Raw genomic sequence first — 18632 nt, 5'->3', positions numbered from 1 at the left:
GGTGTCAAATTCTAAAGCATGCAGGTTGAAGGCTCATCTGCTGAGATGAATGTCAAAAGGAGAATTTGCTTCTCTCCCTTCTCCCTTCTCCCTGAAAACAAAACACTTTAACCAAATTTTACAGCTGAAATGGGGGGGGGGGCGTTTGAGTATTTAACATGTACATGCCAGGAGTATGCATCGAGTCTGTGCGCATTCCAAATAAGAAAGTAAATTGGAATAATTCAGGGAAGTCAGATTGCACAATTCATGAGGTGCGTCAAGACAGCTCAGAGAGTGTCCATACTTTTCCAGTCACTCTTTGCCTTGGTTTTTCCGTAAAGCTAAATGCCTCCTCCCCTCCCCTCCCCTCCCCTCCCCTCCAAAATGACGTTAAGGTGACTGGGGAAATATTCAGAGCTCAAGATGGGAGAGCTGGAGAAGTTAAAGTGTATGTTGTTTTGATGGAGAGCTCTAGCTTATTATCTTAGTAAATAATTTCCGCAGCACCTTTCAGTCTAGGAGAGGGATGTTGAAAGATACATGTGGCTCACCTTTGAGATTTGACTGTGATTCTGCCCTTGTGGTAAAACTGCTTCATCCCACAGGATGACCGTGCCTGCAATTTGAATCTTATTATGACAGAAAATTAACAAGTTTTAGACCTTTTCCTTTCAAACAGAAACTTTATATGTTTCTTGTTTTTTTAAAAAAACAACACTTCAGAATATTATAGGCGATGGTATACAGGATTGCAGTAGCTTGGGTGAGAGGTAACAGGTACCCTGTGAAAAATGCATTCTGGTAAAGCAAATTCACGATTGAATTGAACTCAGGGAAAGCTTACTTGCTAGTTAACCAGCCTGCGTTTAACATTTATCTGTGTGAAATGTCACACAGTGACAGAATTCTATGAGACTTCAATTTCTTGATTGCAGAGGGCAACTTGACATCTGGGCTGGAACAGAAAAGGCAGCAGATCGAATCTGTACTAGCGGCAATGCTGGGCCGATAGTTCCACATATTAGAATTCCCATCCGCCAAAGAAAAGAAAAGAAAAACCTTTCTACAGTCTTTTAATGATAGTATTGATAGAGTTAAAAAACTGCCGCTGAAGTGCAGCCTTTGGGCCGAGCGTCTGAATGCCAATTCAGCCATGGAATTGATACCTTTCTTCTTTCACACAACACATCTTTCTCATTTTTGTTTTACAAAATGAGGTTATTTTCAAGATGCTGCTATTTAGAGCTGTAAGAAGTTTCTGTTACCCTGATCTTGGCATGTACCGAATTTCCAAGAATCATTTCACACTCAGTAGAGCTGCCTCCTGGTATAAAATACAGCTGCTGACTCTCTGCTTATTGCTAAGGATTGGAACAGGTCAACAGCTGACTTTACACATATCCCCAGTGTGTGTGTGATATGTGTGCAAGAGTTTTTAATGTTATTAGTTCCACTTACAAATGAACTATATCTTGGACTGTTTTTCTCACTTCAGATTTATACTTATTTTTAAAGTGCTATGCTGCATTCAGTTTTCTTAAGAAGAAAAAGAAGATGATGAGAACTTATAACTTAAAACCTACAGAAGTGCCTACAGAAATTAAATATTTCTGGCATCTATAATCTTTGTAGTTTGGGACACAAACTGTTTCTCATCTGACATTTTAAAATGTAGGACTAGAAGCACAGTTAGAAATAGTTAACCACTTATTTCTATACATCCTACCCTACCTAAATATTTCAGACTGGATAACAATACAGGGGTTCAAAAATTAAATTCAACATGTGTACAATCTGTGTACACAGATAGTTGAATTGTATATTCAGTTATCTACAGGTAACATTCCATGTCTGCACAGTCTGTGTGCCTGTGTGCACAATTGCTGAGCTTCACAAAGTAATGCATGTACACCATTTCACACCAACAACCATGCATGTGTGAACACAGCTTGTACCTGTGTTCAGTGTAATGTGTGAACAAGCTCTTCTCCACAGTTTCTATTCGCCAATGGAAAAGTCCATAAAACTGAGTCACAGTACCAATGATTATCTTCTATATTCCTGAAAAGATGACAGAGCAATTCAGATTGGTATGTTAAATTTGGGGAAGAAATGTTTTTGCAACTCCCTGGGAATATCAGCTTTATATCAACCTTGTGCCAAGAATGAATTTGTCAAGTGGTAAGCCAGATAGCCAATCAGAGTGGCAGTCCTTTGGTCTCAAAGGTGACAAAGCACAATTAACAGCATATCCTCAGTTTAAAACTGCAGTTGCTCTGTTTGCTCTCATCCTCCAATTTTGGAAGCCAGAGATATTTAGAAAATTATGAAACCCATTATGCCATAATTTCTCTGCCAGCAGGTCTCCGGTTTCCCCGATAAGAGCTAAGCAAATGAATTACATAGCCTGATCGACATTTTCTGTAAGTATATCTAGAGGATATTAGGCTATCATGTAACCAGAGCATCTAGACTGTGTATGACAGTGACAGCACTGGAGAAAGATTTGAGAGGGAAAATAAGTGCAAATTGAGTGGAGAATGAATGTAGCTCAGCGGTAGAGCATCTGCTTTTCTTGAAGAAGGATCCAGGTTCAGTCTCCAGCATCTCCAAGTAGGGCTTGAAATGTCCCATGTCTGAAACCCTGGACAGACTCTGCCAGTCAGGGCAGACAATACTGAGCTGGGTCAATGGTGTGACTAAACACAAGGCAGCTTCCTGTGTTCCTGGAGTCAGGTGTTCCTCCTCCTTTTTTCCTTAGGATAAGGGACCTAAAAAGGTATGGTAAAAGACCCTGGATGGTTAGGAGCAGTCAAAGGCAACTATGAAGTTGTGGCGCTCATTTCGCTTTCAGGACAAGGGAACCGGCGCTTGTCCACAGACAGCTTTCTGAGTCATGGCCAGCATGACTAAACTGCTTCTGGCACAACGGGACACCGTGACAGAAACCAGAGCACACGGAAACACTATTTACCTTCCCGCCGCAGCAGTACCTATTTATCTACTTGCACTAATGTGATTTTGAACTGCTAGGTTGGCAGGAGCTGGGACAGAGCAATGGGAGCTCACCCCGTTGTGTGGATTTGAACAGCCGACCTTCTGATTGGCAATCCCAAGAGGCTCAGTGGTTTAGACCACAGCGCCACCAGCATCATTAAGGGACCTACCTAGGGATGGAGGATTAATTTGATTCACTTTGATTTTAAATGTGAACCTCCCTAATTCATACTTTCTGTAATAACATGAGAACCTAAAGAGAGCCATCTTTCAAAATCCACACATCTCCAAATTTTGCAAATGTGGTATGTCAGCCAAGTAATGTGTCCAAAAGTGCTGTCGTGATGTGTGCCTGTAAAGAACAGTAAAGTATACATGAAAATGCATATTAGGCTTTGCAAAAAAAATAAAAATGTGCATATGAAACAGAGCTGCATGTATGCTAGGAAAAATGTGCAGCAACATTCCAACAAATTATCGCGGGGATTGATGTGAAAATGTAGAGAAATGAACTCAAGATTTGAAAAATGAGAAACTGAGGTAAACACAATTGGGAAAATACACTCATCCCTAGCCATGGCTTAGTGCCAAGACACCTGCTTTTCGTACATAATGTCTAAGGTTCAATCCTCAGCATCTCCAAATAGTGCCAAAAGCTCTCCTGTCAAAACTCTGGAGAATGCTGCCAGTCTGGGTAGATAACACTGAGCCAGATCTGACTTAGTATAAGACAGCTTTCTATGTTTATTTATTTTATTGTATTTGCATCCCTCCCACCCCATGGAAAACACGATTCTCATCCCCACAACAACCCTGTGAGGGAGGTTAGGTAGTGGCTGGCCCAAGTTCAATTCTCAGTGAGCTTCAGGACTGAGGAGGAATTTGAACCCTGGTCTTCCAGGTCCTACCCCAACACTCTAACTACTACACCACTTCCAGTAGCACCTTAAAGACCAACTAAGTTAGTTCTTGGTATGAGCTTTCGTGTGCATGCACACTTCTTCAGATACACAAGTATCTGTGTATCTGAAGAAGTGTGCATGCACACGAAAGCTCATACCAAGAACTAACTTAGTTGGTCTTTAAGGTGCTACTGGAAGGAATTTTTTTATTTTGACTATGGCAGACCAACACGGCTACCTATCTGTAACTACTACACCACTGGCCTTCAACTGGTGGTCCAGGTCTGAAAGGATTGAAGATGGCTGAACTGCACCATACTGGTCCCTATGTATTCCTATGTATGTGTGAGGGAACAAATTCCATCTTGCATATGAAGTGTTAGGAAAGGAGTACTTTGCAGTAGAAGGCCAAGTCATTTATCAGAAGAGACACCTGGCCACTCCTTACCCTCCTATACTGTCAGCTATGGTGTTTCAGTACAATAAAATTCAACCCAGTTGCCATAAGTTTGTCATCTACGTTTTCTAAAGCTTTAGTTCAATCCATGTATGTAAGAACGGTAATAAAAAAGACTCTTCCCTAAAACACCATCATTGAGTTAGTACTGCTGACAGAGATAGTGTGAAAAATAATTGCCACCATATTAAAGTGGCAAAAGAGAGAGAGAGAAAATAATTAAGCTTATAATGCATGCAGCTCTTTTCCTAAGCTCATAAAGTTCTTCATGCACATTAGTTTAATAATCCTTATGTCAGCAATGGGGAACCAACTCCCATCAGCCCCAGCCGTGATGGCCAATGTTCAGGGATAAAGGTAGCATCTGGAGGGCCACAGGTCCCCTTCCCTGTCCTATGGTAATCTCGCCTTTATTATCCTGTTAATACAGAAATGGAGTACGGCTAAAGTAATACATTGTTCAGGTCTGCCTAATGAGTTCCTGGCTACTGGTCTCATCACACATGGCTACTAGTTTCCAGATTCTGGTTGATCTCAGACTTCCACCCAAGGCCCAGCCCTAGCCAGAGGATGGGAGTTCATCCTTTCCTCCTGTGCATTTAATTCCCTACCCAGGAAAAGCAGGCTAATAAATCCCAATCTAGCCGAGGCTGTAGTGAAGCTAATCTAGGGATCTATGGTCTAATTTCAACAGAAGGTGCCCATGAGTCTAAATTATCTGAAAATTTTTCTTAGGCCACCATTCATTTTTATTAATTTATTCATTTTTTCATATTATGATATTGATATCCCACTTTCCTTCCATCAAGTCATCTGCCCAGATATGGCACTTGGTGGAAAGCAGTGGCCTCCCAGCAGCACCATCACTGCCATATTGGACAGGCCAGTGGTGGAGCTGGGCAACAGGGAGGTCAGGGCTGCCCATGTGTGTGGGCCAGAGTGTACAGGCCCTGAATGCAGCAATGATACTGAGTTTGTGGCACCAGCCCTCCTTGCCGATTGCTCCTGGGTACTAGAGCAGACACAGGCCTGCTTAGCTTCAGCAAGATAGTGGCTCCAAGTGCCTTCAAACCACACAGTTAGATCTATGGATGCAGCAAACTAAGTTCTCCTGACCATTCCTGTCATTTTCTGTGCATATCACCTTCGTCCTTAAATATTCTGTTCTATCTTTTAAGTTATTGAAACATACATACTAATCATATCAAGTTATCCATTCAGTGGTACAAAGGACCACATTTTCTTTGAGCTATCTCACAGACGAATGCTGTGCCTATGAATCACACCTTTTATAATGAGGGGCCTTGTGAAAGACATACATTTAAGGCACACTCCTAAGAAAATGGTAAATGCATTCCATATTTTTAATGACCTCTGATTGTCCCTCAAGTCAATGCAAGCAGCAGGTATGGCAAGAAAAAGAACAGGGCACAATCCTGCACAGAGCTATGTGTGCTTAACCCCACTGATATCAAGATGATGATGATGATGATGATGAAGAAGAAGAGGAGGAGGAGTTTGGACTTTATATCCTGCCTTTCACTCCCCTTAAGGAGTCTCAAAGCGGCTAACAATCTCATTTCCCTTCCACCCCCACAACAAACACTCTGTGAGGTGAGTGAGGCTGAGAGACTTCAGAGAAGTGTGACTAGCAGGAGTGTCCTGCAGCCAATTGGAAGTTGTAGAAGCCGTGCTGGACGTTCGGCTTCCAAAAAACCAGAACACTCACTTCCGAGTTTCAACCATTCGGGAGCCGATTTGTTCGGGAGCCAAGGCATTTGAGATCCAAGGTACGACTGTACAGGGCAACCAGAACAGGCCTTGCTATTTTGTGTGGCTCTGCTGGGTACTGTAGTTAGAAGACCACAGGAGGCAAGACTGGGCTAAAATGTGTGTGTGGCAGGGAGAGAGTTGGGCAGTAGGGCGTGTGGATTTCATTAAGCCCCCCTGCCCAATAATTCAATCACTGTATGTTGGGTCAAGGCCCAGATAGCCTGAGAGATCTGTTTTGTGTACATGTCAATAAGTATAAAAGACTGGACTGCCCTTTTTGGTTTCCAAGTCTTTCAGACAAATCACTCTGCTAATGGACTATGAAGTGCATGGATAACATTATCAATGATGCAGGGCATGGTTGCGATACTGCCTTCGCATGCATCCAGACCAATCTGGTAAATTACTTCCATTATCGTACTTAGATAGTATCCAATTTAAGATCAAGCTTTTGGGGAAATGTCACATCTTTAAAAGATAGATGTTTGTAGTTCAGTGTCGATGTTTGCTTAGTACTTACAGAAAGCAAACAGGAGACCCTATGGAATTTTTCTTACCTATTATTTTAAGTGGTTGCACTTGATGCATGAAGATTAGAACCCCAAAAGCTAAATGACTCAGTAGCAATAACTGCTTTCATTAATACAATAAAGTGGCATCCACGAGACAGGGTTTTTATTTGCATCTAGCTTGTATCTCTGAACCCAAGTACTCTTTTCCCCAATATGTACGGAACCTTATTGCCCTTGCATTTAGTGAATTAGGAAAAGCAAGTTTTGTTTTGAAATCTCAAAAGCGAAACCCATTTCTGAAAATTAAATGTTGGGTTGGCAGCCCAACACAAGTATCTCAGAGAGGTGACCTATGGGCGAAATAAATGTGTGGAACAAAGGTCAGTCAGGACTGAGGGAGACATAGGATGACTCAACCCTGTCCTGCTCTTCTCCATTATATATAGATCAGATACGGGTTCTCTGATCTAAAAGAAGGGTGATATTTAGCATTGCGCAAGTGGGTACAATGGAACTTCCCTTTCCTCTCACCCCTCCCTGCAACTCTCCATATTTATTTAGTATTTATTTATTTCATAAAGTGGATACACCACTTGATCTGTTCTGTAAGTGGATAACACTATTGAATGTTACCCCAAATCAATAGCTATTCAATTAGGAAGTAGCCACATCCCTTGCCTGTTTCCATGAGTTCTGGATAGTTCAGGTGTTTGATCCATTAAAAAAAAGGAACACAAGAAATCCCTGCTGGGTAATGACTAATATAGTCCAGCATCTCGTTATCACAGTGGCCCTCCCAGTTTGGTGTCATCTGCAAATTTGATGACAATATCTTTATCCAAGTCGTTTATAAAGATGTTGAACAAGAACAGGCCCAGGAGAGAACCCTGTGGCACTCCACTTATCACTGTTTTTCCCCCAGGATGCTGAGGAACATATTTCATTTTGTACACCGCCTTGCGACTTCACAATAAAGGTAGGCCTACAAGCGTGTTAATAAATAAATAAATATAAATATGAAGCATTTCAATTTCTTGCTATGGGTCCCTTTTTCCTATTGATCCATCATTTTAGAACTTTTTCATTTCTGAATGTTTGACATGACAACTTCTGCATTATTTTAACGCACTAGCTTTGTCAAAATAAACCACATCAATGAAATGCATCTTCCTCTTTTGACCCTTGAGCATCAGACAGACCAGGTATTGAAAGGTTCATGGGTTGTCAGAATCTGGGGGAATCTGCATTAACCATTATTAACTGCTGAAAGACCAAAAGCTTTTGTACAAATGGAGAAAGGGTATTTTGAAGAAGCAGCACCACCTAAAACTTATGTCTAAGGGCAGGCATTCAGCAGCAGGATCTAGATGAATAGGGTGTGGCTGCTGAGGAGGTACAGGTATGGCTGACGGAAGGTCTTACAAGGGCTGGAGGGCCACACTTGAACCCTTGGCCTGTGGTTCACCATCCCTGATTTATTGTAAGTTGTCTTGAAAGTGTTTGCTGTTGAGGGCAGCAAAGCATGTTTTAAATAGATAAACATAGATGAATACACCACCTGTGCTGTCCACAAAACTCAGTGGGAATTGACTTCTCATGGAATGCTTTATAGAAGACTGCAGAAAGTCCAGTGCTGCCAGGCAACCCTACAGGAGCTGAGTATTGCTGGTGACCAAAGAGAGCCAGACATTTCTAGTATTTTCCCCTTAGGTGCAGACTTTGTTTTCCCCCTCTTCTGAGTTGGGTGCAACGGATGTTAATGAAAATGAAGATTCACAAAAATGTTGGTCTGCTCTCACTATTGGGCAATAGCCCAAATCCTGGGCAATCATTGACTTTTTTCTGCCTACTTAGAAAAATAGCTAAGTGGCAGTAGTTAAAAATTCAATTTTAGCTTCCAGCAGCAGCAACAACACCACATAGTAATCCTTTCCTTGGTGTTGTTCAGATAAGGACCCAAAGTTCAGGTTACATAATGTGAGAAGCTTATCGAAATCTCTTGAGCCTGCATAATTGGGCTTGAAATCATCCAAGAGCAAGTTTTCTCCCTGACTGTACATAACTTATATCTCATACACTGCTGCCATTTCCAAAGTGTTCGTATCCAATGGCCCTGACTAAATCAACAACACATGCAGCCATACAGAACATGTGGTTCATTCAAATATACCAGTCCTGCTATTTTGTAAATGGCATCGCTGTTGTCTAAGGATGGAGTTAAGATTTGAGATTCAATATAACCTTTCATGCTTCTTGCTTCAGACAATACCTCTTGTAGTTCTGCATGGCAGGGAATGCCAAGTTCCAGGCGGATGATTTTAATCAGCTGATCAATGTGATAATCAAACCTCCGGTTTGAATTTATCTAAACACCAGAGCAGCAACGGCTATCTATCCCCTCCAAATCCCAAAAACCTGGTGCTTTTGCTTTACAGTCTCCTGCTGTTTTGTGAATAAAAAAAGCCAGTTTTATTCTTCCCTGGTTCATCTTAAAAGAAACTGTAGTTAGTTCTCACTAATGATGGAACCATTAAAAGCGCTTAACTTTAATCCATTACGCATGAACCGGCAAAGAACAACTATAAACTATAAGGCTGTGTTAATGAAGTTCGTATTTCAGGGGGAAAGAGGAAGGTTTTGGAGAAAAATACATCTTCAGCAGAGCCATAGTGCAATTCCCCCAAATTCCAAAGATAATTCAAAATTGGCCAGGCACCATTTTCCTCAAATCTGTGCTCACAGTGGTTCCTGTGGGTGATCCATTCTCACAGCCCTCCTACTGCTGATCTCTCTCCTGATGATACTTTCCTGTTGCCTCCACTGCTGCTGCAATCATTCCTACTGCTTCTGTAAAAACTGTTGGGTGTTCCTCAGCAGCTAGTTACATCCAACATGCATTATACAGCATGATGCTTAATGATGGGTTGTGTGCTGGTGTCAGAGTCTAAGGATGGCACCCTCACTTTAAAACAAAGAACAGCAGGTACATGGAAAAGACATTGTGTGGGTGGATGGGTGGGAGGGTGAAGTGGTGAGAGCTATTTTAGTACAGCTTTGATCAATTGTTGCCTATCAGTACCAGGGCATGGTCTGAGTAAGCAGGTCTGAATCTGGTCAGTGCTGGATTGGGAGATGGCCTTTATGTTGTCAAATGAAAATTTTTGAACAGTTATGTAATTTTTAAAAGTATTCCCCCTCCCTAACAAATATTACATCTTTAGTTATGTAATTTGTGTAGCAATATTAATACGGATATGTATATCTATATATGTTTTTGTGTGTGTGCTATAGTAATAACATTATTATTATTATTATTATTATTATTATTATTATTATTATTAGGGATGTGGGTGGCGCTGTGGTCTAAACCATGGAGCCTCTTGGGCTTGCCAGTCAGAGGGTTGGCAGTTCGAATCCACACAATGGGGTGAGCTCCAGTTGATCGGTCCCAGCTCCTGCCTACCTAGCAGTTCAAAAGCAAGCCAGTGCAAGTAGATAAATAGGTACCACTGTGGTGGGAGGGTAAACGGTGTGTCCATGCTCTCTGGTTTCTGTCACAGTGTTCCGTTGCACCAGGAACAGTTTAATCATGCTGGCCACATGACCCAGAAAGCTGTCTGTGGGCAAAGGCCCGCTCCCTCGGCCTGAAAGCAGGATGAGTGCTGCAACTCCGTAGTCACCTTTGACTGGACTTAACCATCCAGGAGTCCTTTACCTTTATTTGCCTTTATTACTATTATTATTCAACAACATGTTAGCAAGTAGAAGACTATTTAATAGGAATTAAGGTAGATAAACACTGTTAATAGACATAGATAATACAGATATAGATACAAGGTCACAGAGGTAGGTAAAAGGTAGCAGATCTAGTAAAACGGTAATATAGATAAGTGCTTAATGTGCTTTCATACTCATGAATGGCTGAATGACTTCAAAAGGCTTCACAGCCTGGTGGTCTGGGCTAATGCAGGTGTGGGGAGGGAATGCACATTCAGGCAGCCTCCCCCAGCATATCGGGAAGTTAATTGCTATTTCCGGTCAGTTGCGGCAGTTACAATTAGCTGTTTGATGTTAGACCTTCGACTTGAGTCAAAATGCTAATGATAACATTTCAAGGACTGCTGTGCAATGCCATTTACGAAGCAGCTCTTTTAAAGAGCCCAAGGTGGCCACAGTCAAAAGTTCCCCTTTCAGAGTTGCAAGTGCTTAGGGGAAACTACCCAAGTGAAACAAGTGGGGAGAGGAAGCAGCTTGCAAACATACCTCTAAACCTGGCCCAATGATTGTATTTCTTTACTCAAATGGGTTGCACTAAAGCTCATACTATTCCATATTGACATAAAATAAAATCTTAGTACCTAGCATGTTTTCAGAAACACAGACAATAGCCCAGGCATAGGCAAACTGGGCCCTCCAGGTATTTTGGGACTACAACTCCCATCATCCCTAGCTAACAGGACCAGTGGTTAGGGATGATGGGAGTTGTCATTCCAAAACATCTGGAGGACCGAGTTTGCCTATGCCTGCACTAGTCCCATCCAGGCATCTAGGCATTCAGAAAACATGTGAGGGAACAGCAGGCATAACCACACTAGCTCGACTCCCTCGTCATACTCCCTGTTGCCCTGCTGAAGGTGTCATTCATAAGCAGGCAGCCTCATATACTCAGAGAAGTTCCCCATGTCTTTTATGGTAAAATGTGCTGGGAGCACCTCATGACTACAAGAAGGTCCATATTTCTGACAGTATTATACCACAAGTTGGAGAATGATATAAACCATGATGTGGGAAGACAACAAGTGTGATCATCCCCACTCATTGCTCATATTTTCTAGATGTTTAATGGTAACACCTAAAAAGAACTACCGTATTTTCGCCCTATAGGACGCACTTTTCCCCCACCAAAAATGAAGGGGAAATGTGTGTGCGTCCTATGGGGCGAATGCAGGCTCCTTGGCTTCAGCGATAGCAACGCGAAGCTTCCGAAGCCTGCACTCCGGAGGCTTCGCGTTGCTTTTGCTGAAGCCAGGAGAGTCTGCTCTTTGAGGCTGGTGGTGAGGGAAAGCAGCGCTTCCCCCCACTGCCTGCCCCAGGGGATCGGAAGGCAGCAGGAAGGCAAGCGACACCTTCGCGCTGCTCCCTGACCCCGCTTTGAGGCTGGCGGTGGGGGAAAGCAGCGCTTCCCCCCATCGCCAGCCCCACAAGCTGGGTTGAAAAGCACCCAGAAGCCATGCACTCTTTAAAGGCTGTGTAGCTTCTGCGGGCTTTCCTATGAGGTGGGGGAATTCCCCCACCTTGCAGAAAAGCCCGCAGGAGCCGCGCAGCCTTTAAAGAGCGTGCAGCTCTTGAGGGCTTTTCCCCAAGGAGGGAGAAGGGACTGACTGGCTGAGTCAGTCCCTTCTCCCTCCTGTGGGCTTTTGCGGGAGATGGGGAAATTCCCCCACCTCCCGCAAAAGCATGCAGAAGCCGCACGTTCTTTAAAGGGTGTGCGGCTTCTGCTGGCTTTTCTACGGGGGGAATCCCCCCTCCCCCCCGTTTATGTCTTATTCTCTCTCTGTGTGAGATATTTGCTGCTGGAAACCTCATAAAATGATGGTTTCGGAGGAAACTAAAGTGGGAGCAAACCAATTTTATTTGATGCATACTATCACTGAACTCAAAATGTTTGCTGTCCTAGGTTTCAAATCCCAGCCCTAACTGGAAATGTTGGGGATTGAACAGGGGGTGTTTGGCATGCAAAATGGACTTAAAATGGCTTAACAATAATTTGATCTTCCAAGAGAGCCTTGAGAACTGAAGTTCGGGAGGGCTTTAACAGAATTCTGAACGAACTCTTTCACTATACTGCAAATACTAGAATTCTTTGGAGGAAGATATGGGAAGTAAACTGATACAAAGCCAATATGACTTGGCAGGGAAGAAACCCTCTTAAGTATCTGAGATCAAAACTATTCCTCCTCCGTCTGAACTGCAAAAAAATAATGACAGAGCACTGCAAACCAGGACACTGGAGGCCTTACAATAGAAACCCAAAGCAAGATGGTCCCCTGCACTATTCAGCATCTATCTCATGATCAAACCTGCTTGGAGAAGCACAAGCAGATTGGGAGAGTTAATGCTGAGAAGTGTTTTGTTCTTAATAATTAAGAGAAATTATTATTATTATTATTATTATTATTATTATTATTATTATTATTATATTTTTTACGACTAAGGAAGAATATCACAGACAGAAACAAAGTAGTGGAAACAGGTAAAAAGAGAGACACTTGGGAAGCAACCAAGACCATTTTGTAGAATCTTGCTGCAAGGAACAAAAATCAAGGGAGAATGAGAATAATATTAATGGAAAAGATCACCTTAGTGCTGAACATCCATTTCTCTTTTGAAAGAAAATGCAGCTGATCAAGGCAGTAAATGTCCACAAAGTGCAATGGCGGGACAAGGGAAACATTGCCCAGGGACAATGCTACCCTTCCCTTTCTTTGATGATTTCACAAAAAGAAATAGGATGATTATCTATCCATGATGATTTGGGTAGAGGAAACCCTTTGTTTGCCTTTCTAATAGCTTGAGAGATATTGTAGATATCCTGCAGTTCTCACCAGTTTTGTGAGCATGGCTTCAGCTACGACTGAGCCCACATCTAAATCCAAGGCACCAAATGGAAATGCTTTTGGTTTGCTTCCAAACCCTGCAATGCCTTGCAAACCTCTATGCAAAACCACAGCAGGGGTGGTATCGTATCACTCTCTGTTTCTGGCAGCCATCCACACCACAGAGCATCATGGTCTTCACAGCATCAGCTACATAGTCTACCTGAGTAGTTCACAGTTTTCAAATGGGAGAAATGTGTCTTCTTGCCTAGCAGGTTCTTCATGAGCATGTTCAGCAACCAATATTGCGGTATCCATCAACAAGAAATGGGAAGGCTAGAGAATCCATGGAGCCAAAGATTAGAGATCTAAACCAGAATACAAATCCAGATGTGCATCACACTACATTTTGGGGAGATCCAGCTGCATTAAATGAAAATCCCTACATCTTCCTTTTCATTTAAAACAATAGCAAAACAACAACACTACACCTTTCTGAAATGTATGTTTCTGTTCTTTCCACTGAATGGCCTAATGGCAAATTTATTTGCTTAGAAAAGTTAAGGCACAACATGCTACAAAAAGCTCAAACTGATTTTCCAAGATGGGTTTCTGGTTGAAGACAAAATTCAAAGCCACTCAATATTTCACATTGCCTCCATATCTTGTGCTTTCTCTTGCCCATCTTGGTATCTGCAACTATTTCTCCAAAATTGTATCATTCAATGGTAAGATAGGCGAGTCTGGTATTTAGGTAAGGTGAGTATAGTTCTTACTTCCTGGTGATGGATGCCTGTATTAGCTTAAAGGGAAAGTAATTTTGAATCTAAATCCTCAAAACACAGAAAGAAGCTTAAACTGGTTTTGGAAAAGAATATGTGGAACAATTGGATCATGTTTTTAAACAAGCAAAACAAAAGACTGTATGAGATGGGATATATTTTTTGACTTGAAAGGTAACTGAAAGTCAGAAAATAGAAAGTCCAGAATTCCTTTGTTGCAATTTTCAGTTCTTCATTTCTTATTCCAGTAAATAGAGGACACATATGCCATTTACAATAAGTATTCTATGTTGTCCTAAAGAGCTTTTTAAAATTAAAAATGATCAGCTAGATGAAAAAATGAATTTGCTTATTTATTAAGCACATTTATTAAGTGGAATTTGTCTAGCACTTAACTGTAAAAAAAAAAAAGACATTTACATAAAATGTTGTCCAAGCGGGTCATGCATGACTTGACCCTTGATGTTTTCACCTTAGTTCAATTTTCCATTATGAATTTCTTGTTTTTAAATAATATAACCATAGCTATGAGCTGTCGCTATGCAGACACAGCACCAATGCATGGAGTCTCATAGGGCTTCACAAAGCCATTTTCCCCCTTCTCCTTTACAGGCAGTGAATCATAGTAAATCAGAGACACACATCCCATATTACCAGCCAACACTCTGTCTTTCTTATATGAGCAGAGAGTAGAGAGGGAGGGATGGATCAGGGAGGAGTGGTGGAGGGGTGGACTTCAGTGAGCTCTCTGGGGATGGAGCACACCATAAAGGTTTTGCCTCTGTTCTTTACAGATCACTAGAAACAAGATAGCAATTATCTCCCGTGGTTCATGATCTGCCACGGTAGATCTCTGACTGGATAAAATGCAAAAATGTCTTTTTGCAGCCAGAGAAATTGCTCCTGCCAAGAGATTCTTCTATTAATTCTAACAGTACATATTAAAAAACAACAACATTTTTTTTCTAAACACATTCACTTGGAGATGAAGCCCATTGATTTCAAAGGCAATATTTCAAGTAAGTATCCTCAAGATTACTGTTTAATGCAGACATTCTACTGGAACAACTATCTAATTTACAAACACATGGGTAACTCTGTAATGTTATTTATTCCTCTACATGGCCAGTTTTAAAAAATGCTTCTAACATCATCAGCGTCTCCTTAGCTCTGAAACTTTGTGATCACTGAGGGCATTTGATAAGCAAAAAAGGATCTTTTTTTTTTTAAGAGAACCATTTAGTTGGAACTCCAAGACAAGTAGGCAAAGGGAATGTAATCTTAGAGCGTCAGAGTGACATGATTCTTCTGAAATAGATAGTTGGATGCTACCTGAGAAGTCTGTAATTATAGTCTATGGCTTCGGTAAAACCATGGTGTGTGTAACAGATCAGCAGCTATGCCTTTCTCTAAAACACAGATCTAACCTGGATCACAGATCAATAAAGCAAGACCAATATCAATAAAGTACTGAAACACAATCTTAAAATTCTTTGTAGCTTGAGGAGCACTAAAATAGATGCCTGCAATGAAAATACACCTTGCTCATTGAAACAAAATCAATAGATGTGGATTGTGTGTGGATACTTGAAAACAAACATTCCTGTTGAATTTCAGGTATAATTTATTTTTTCCTGTTGCTATTTCACCTCCAAATTCCATATTTGATCTTGAATGGGAGGGAGGAAGAAGAGTATTTCCCCTCCGCTCCTGAAACCTACACTGGAGGCATGAGCCTTTGGGATGGTCTTCACCTGGATGGACATTCACCTGGGATGGCTGAATAATTCTGTGGAGCCTGATGAGGGTACAACTACCCTATGGATTGCAACCAAAGGAGAGGAGAGATAGGTACTGGTGGGTTTTGCTTTCTCTTGGTTTCTCATATTCAACAGATCACAACCTTGATCTGGTCTTCTGTGCTGTGTGGGATGGCGGTGATCTGGGTCTAGGGAAACATTATATAATTCTGTTGTCAGTGACATCTCACTTCCTGGTGGGGTTTAGGCTTACTGGGACACTGAGCCTCTGTAGGGATGGTGGAATATATTAAAATATGGTTGATGGATCCGACTGGTTTCCTGACAGGCCTTGGGGATTTCCCTGTCACCTAGGCAGGTTCTTCTGTTGAAGTCCTGGTCAAGAAGTGAAATGGAAGTAGCACAGCCAATTCATAAAACAGCTCCTGAGTGCCCTCTCCCATTCAAGAGAAGGTGAGCCATTCAAGCTCACTAGGTGTTCTTGTTTGTTTGTTTTCTGGTTTGCCTGTTTTTGAGGGGGTGGGGACTGGGCATAATATTTTTTTTGGTGGGAGGCAGCTAGTGTGGAACTGGCAGAAGACAAAGGACAAGCCTACCAAACATGAGCTAGAACCCAGTATAAGGCTCACTCTTTGGCAGTGATGGGAGCAAAGAGATAATTGAATCTGCACAGAGTTGTCCACCAGAGCTTTTGGAATGGTCACGGGCTGTTACATCTTGGCCTATGTGGAGATGAAGACCACTTGACAGCCCATTGCATTTATGCCAGTTTGGTTTCCACAGTAAGTACTGGTCCACTTAATGCACCCTTGGCTCCTGTGTCCACTTGTCATCAATTTGTACAGCTCAAAGATGTGGACATGATCCTTGGAGAGGTGAGATCTACTACCTGCATGCTCAACTCTTGCCCTTCCTGGTTGACATGTAGGCCGGGGCAATGGAAAATGCTTCTTTACATGCAGGTGTGATTCCATTATGGTTAAAAAAAAAAAGCTGTGGTAAGATCTGAGTTTAAAATATTGAATTCTCCATGAAACCCATTGCACTGGATAATTTATGGCCAGGCTCTAATATTCCATTCTTGCACAAATTAGTCAAGTGTGCAGCAGTCCCGAAAAGATCCGAATTAGGAAAGACAGAGAAAGAATAGGCAGGAAAGAGAAAGAATGAGGAGCATAGGAAGCTGTCCTATATCAAAGTTATGCTGTTTGTCTGTCTGCCCCAATGTTGTTAGCTCTGACTGCCCGCAGTGGTCTTTCACATCTGCTGCTACTTAGTTGCAAGGACTTGAACCTGGGATCTCCTGCATACAAAGCAAGTGCTCTATCCCTGTGCTACATCCCCTGTCCTAAAGGCAAAACCATCTTCTCCCCACTCATGTAGATGTATTAGGATATATCTACAGAGGCTCTCTTGAATCTTAAGTGAGAATCATATCCCTAAATACACCTTACATAATAGTCCAGATCAAGGCAAAGTTAGATACAGTTAAGCCCCATTGAAATAATGTGCCTGATTTCCCCCCCATTTGATGAGACTCAAGCATGACTTATTTTCACTGGACTGAGGCCAAATGTGGGACTGGCGCTTGATGTTTATTGGTATTATTAAGCAGCGGCAATTTTTATTCACCACTGTACATAAAACTGTAGCAGTTACTTTTTTTATTCAAATAAATTCTGGTCCAAAAAATTCCATAATCAGTAACAGAAAACCATTGAGAGGTCCAAGGGGACTCTAAATCATGTAGTAGTACATAATTAATTTTTCTTCCCCTCTTTACTCATCATTTTCTCTCTCGCACGTACATTTTAGCTTATTAGATGTAAGCTTTCCTTCATCCCACAACTCTGTTTTATTTTTCCCTTGTTCCGCTGAAGCAGTAACATTAATAAGAATACTCTGGAATAGGATTTCTACTGAGTCAAAGCATTTTTGCAGCCTTTTTTCTCCCTTCTGCTTCCAGCAAGCACTGAAATGTGGGCCAAGTAGATGGTAGTTTGCTTTGTGGTAAAATGTTTTAAATGAGAGAGAGAGAAAAAAATCTTGAAGTAAAATGTTGTTTCCATTATTTTCACTTTAATTCTCATCTGACACTTTTGAGACCTATTTCCTTCCTAAGAAACAGAATAAAGAGAAAATAAAGCTCTATTATATAAAATGCCTTTCCAAAATATTGCATTAAGCAAACCCCAGCTGACTAAAGGTGCTCTTTCAGGGAAAGAAGTGAACTGAAAATGGGGAAATAGTTGCATGAAATGATGGATTCGCTTCTTCCTTTTAATGGCGAGTTTAGGCTACTATTTGTAAACCAGCCAGACTACTTTGTTTACTAGATGTAATTCATTGTCAAGTAGTAAATCAGAATATGGATTTAGTCTTTGAAGCAGTGAGGTAGCAAATAATACCTGATTTTTGCCAATTTATAAAAGAAAGTGCCACATCCTTAACATACTTTTTTGATTTGTTTCCTCCAGTGAAAAAAAGCACTTGGAGGATGGTGGCTCTTCGGGAAAAGTATTCATTACATATATATCGTGAACTTGGGTTCTGAAAGTCACTGGCTATGTAGGCGAAATGGGGAAACTAAGAAAAATAGGAAGGTATGAAGACTGAGCATGAGTGTTGAGTGGTGCAGAAAAAGAAAGGAAAATAGGAGGAGTATTCTGAAAGAAGGCATGGCTAGCTGGCTGGAAACTGGAAGAAGAACACAACATTTGAGAGGGTTAATTTTGGCATCACACAGGGCGCCATTGAAATTTGAGACCTCAAGGACCACCACTGCTGTGCTTATAATTATAAAGTAACTAGCAGCCCTACTAAGCCCTACTAATACTGCAAATTCTTGCAGCAGACAATGCTTACACACTG

The sequence above is a fragment of the Podarcis liolepis genome (assembly GCF_965112155.1).
Source record: "Podarcis liolepis genome assembly, chromosome: 4".
Classification (NCBI taxonomy): Eukaryota; Metazoa; Chordata; class Lepidosauria; order Squamata; family Lacertidae; genus Podarcis; species Podarcis liolepis.
The sequence above is the reverse complement of the archived record's forward strand: the minus strand, read 5'-3'. Positions refer to the sequence as shown.